The following is a 3,818-nucleotide window of genomic DNA, read 5'->3' as shown; positions in this document are numbered from 1 at the left end:
GGATTCGCAGCTAAGCCTCCGAGTGGGAGGCGGACTCGCCACTCGGTAGGATTTCAAACACTTAGGCGAGTACTGGACTGCAGCTAAGCCCCCGAGTGGGAGGTTCACTCTCCACTCGGTAAGATTTCAAACACTTAGGCGAGTACTGGACTGCAGCTAAGCCCCCGAGTGGGAGGTTCGCTCTCCACTCGGTAGGATTTCAAACACTTAGGCGAAACGGATTCGCAGCTAAGCCCCCGAGTAGCACGCGGACTTGCCACTCGGTAGGATTTTCAAATACTTAGGCGAAACGGATTCGCAGCTAAGTCTCCGAGTCAGAGGGTTGCTCGTCACTCGGTAGGAAAAAAAATTACAAACTTAAGCGAAACGGATTCGCAACTAAGACACCCACTGGGGGATTTCTCATATAAACAAAAGCAACAACAATCAATGGGAAAATTATAACACTTTTGTCTTTGATAAACAAACTACAGGAGTACTTTTATTACATCTCATCCGAGTGAGAACGAGCGGAGCAGGTCTGCATTCCAAGCTCGAGGCTCATCAATCTGGCGATCGACATTGTAAAGACAGTATGCTCCATTCTGGAGAACTTTGGTGACAATGAAGGGACCTTCCCAAGTAGGGGTAAGTTTGTGTGGCTTTTGTTGATCCACTCGGAGGACCAAGTCTCCTTCTTGGAAGGCCCGACACTTCATGTTTCTGGCATGGAATCGACGCAAATCTTGCTGATAGATGGTCGATCGGATCATGGCCATCTCTCTTTCTTCTTCTAAAAGGTCGACTGCGTCATGCCGGGCTTGTTCTGCTTCAACTTCAGAGTAGAGCTCAACTCGAGGTGCATTGTGAAGTAGATCACTCGGCAGAACTGCTTCGGCTCCATAGACCAGAAAGAACGGAGTTCGTCCAGTCGACCGATTAGGAGTAGTCCTCAATCCCCAAAGAACTGATGGAAGTTCGTCGACCCACGCGCCTGCTGTGTGTTTGAGATCACGCATCAAACGGGGTTTTAGTCCTTTGAGAATTAGGCCGTTAGAAATTTCTGCTTGTCCATTCGACTGGGGGTGAGCGACGGAAGCGTAGTCGACTCGTATGCCTTGAGAAGCGCAAAAGGCTTTGAATTGGTCGGAATCGAAGTTTTACACATTATCAGTGATGATGCTATGTGGAACTCCATATCTGAATATTAACTCTCTGATGAAGCTGATAGAGGTGCCGGCATCAAGATTCTTGATAGGCTTGGCTTCGATCCACTTAGTGAACTTGTCGACTGCCACCAGTACATGGGTGAAGCCGCTCCTGCCAGTTCTCAGTGGCCCAACCATATCTAGTCCCTAGACAGCGAAGGGCCAGACGATTGGAATGGTCTTCAAAGCTGAGGCGGGCTTGTGTGACATATTGGAATAGAACTGACATCCTTCACACTTGTCGACTATCTCTTTCGCCATTTCATTTTCTCTGGGCCAGTAAAACCCCGCTCGGTATGCTTTATCCACATTGGTCCGAGAGGACGCATGGTGGCCACAGGTCCCCGAGTGGATATCGTTAAGAATTATCCGACCTTCTTCTAGCGTTATACATTTCTGACTGGCTCCAGTCGCGCTTTCTCTGTACAACTGTCCCTTCATCACAGTAAAGGCCTTGGATCGACGGACGATCTGTCGAGCCTCTTCTTTGTTCTCTGGGTTCTCTTTCCTTAGGATATACGCGATGTACGGCACTGTCCAGTCGGGAGTGATGACCAAGACTTCCATGATTAAGTCGACCACGGCTGGGACCTCGACTTCAGTCGGATCCGTGGCACTTTTTGGCTGCGGGGCTTCTTCGGTAAAAGGATCCTCTTGAACTGACAGTGTGTGGATATGTTCCAAAAACACACCACTAGGAATGGCTTCTCTCTTGGAACCTATTTTTGCCAAATCATCAGTTGCTTGATTTTTCAGTCGGGGTATATGATGAAGCTCTAACCCCTCGAATTTCTTCTCTAGCTTTCTTACTGCATTGCAGTAACCAGTCATGGCGGGGCTTCTGGCGTCCCACTCCTTCATCACTTGGTTAACCACCAAATCTGAGTCGCCGTAGACCATGAGGCTACGGACGCCGAGTGAAATGGCCATACGCAACCCATACAGAAGTGCTTCATATTCTGCTTCGTTGTTGGAGGAATCAAAGTGAATCTGGAGTACATATCTGAGATTATCTCCTCGGGGGGAAACCAACACTACCCCAGCACCGGAACCATTCAGCATCTTAGAGCCGTCAAAGAACATGGTCCAGTGCTCCGAGTGAACTTGAGTCGGCAGTTGCTGTTCAGTCCACTCAGCAATGAAATCTGCTATTACCTGGGACTTGATAGCTTTCTTTGCCTCAAATCTGATATCCAGGGGAAGGAGTTCAATCGCCCATTTTGCCACTCGACCAGTTGCATCTTTGTTATGCAAAATCTCTGACAATGGGGCGTCGTTGATGACTGTAATAGTATGGTCAGAGAAGTAATGAGCAACTTTCTTCATGGTCATATAAATCCCATATACAAACTTCTGATAATGAGGGTATCTTTGCTTTGATGGGGTCAGAACTTCAGAAATATAATATACTGGGTGCTGAACTTTAAAGGCTTTTCCTTCTTCTTCCCGCATGACCGTAAGTATTGTACTAACGACTTGTCATGTGGCTGCAATGTAAAGCAGCAAAGGATCTTTGCTGATCGGGGCAGCAAGCACCGGCTGGGTGGAAAGCAGGGCTTTTAGCTCTACAAACGTTGCATCAGCTTCAGGAGTCCACTCGAACTTGTCTAACTTCTTCATCAGTCGGTAAAGAGGCAATGCCTTTTCACCGAGACGAGATATGAATCGACTTAAAGCAACCAAGCAACCAGTAAGCTTCTGAACATCGTGCACACGCACAAGTTGTTTCATTCGGATTATAGTGCCTACTTTCTCTGGATTTGCGTCGATTCCTCGTTCGGAAACGAGAAACCAAGTAATTTTCCGCCAGGAACTCCGAATGTGCACTTTGATGGATTAAGCTTGATATCATACCTCCTGAGGTTGGCAAATGTTTCAGCAAGGTCAATCAGCAGGTCGAAACCTTTCCATGACTTGACCACAATATCATCCATGTACGCTTCCACAATACGACTGATTTGAGTGAGCCAACACTTCTGAATCATCCTCATGAACGTGGCTCCGGCATTCTTGAGGCCGAATGGCATGGTGACGTAACAGAAGCACCCGAATGGGGTGATGAAAGTTGTTTTGATCTCATCAGGTCCATACAGACGGATCTGATGGTACCCGGAATAGGCGTCTAAGAAAGACAGTCGCTCACATCCCGCAGTCGAGTCGACTATTTGGTCGATGCGGGGGAGAGGGAAATGATCTTTCGGGCAGGCCCGATTGATATGTTTAAAGTCAATGCACATGCGAAGAGACTTGTCCTTCTTTGGGACCATGACAACATTGGCGAGCCACTCGGAGTGGTAAATTTCTCGGATAAACTCTGCCGCTAAGAGCCGAGCCACCTCCTCGCCAATGGCCTTCCTTTTCTGGACGGCGGACCGTCGCAGATGTTCTTTAACAGGTTTCGCTTTTGAGTCGACTCGTAGATGGTGCTCAGCCAGCCCCCTGGGAACACCCGACATGTTAGAAGGTTTCCATGCGAAGATGTCCCAGTTCTCATGGAGGAACTAGATGAGCGCTTCTTCCTATTTGGAGTCGAGCGTTGTGGAGATATTAGTCGGAGCAGCATTGGGGTCAGTCGGGTGAATGTGAACCGGTTTTGTCTGACCGGACGACTGAAACGCTGATTCCGTAGCA

The sequence above is a fragment of the Triticum dicoccoides genome, chromosome 2B (genome assembly GCF_002162155.2).
Source record: "Triticum dicoccoides isolate Atlit2015 ecotype Zavitan chromosome 2B, WEW_v2.0, whole genome shotgun sequence".
Lineage (NCBI taxonomy): Eukaryota > Viridiplantae > Streptophyta > Magnoliopsida > Poales > Poaceae > Triticum > Triticum dicoccoides.
Note: the sequence above shows the minus strand (reverse complement) of the source record.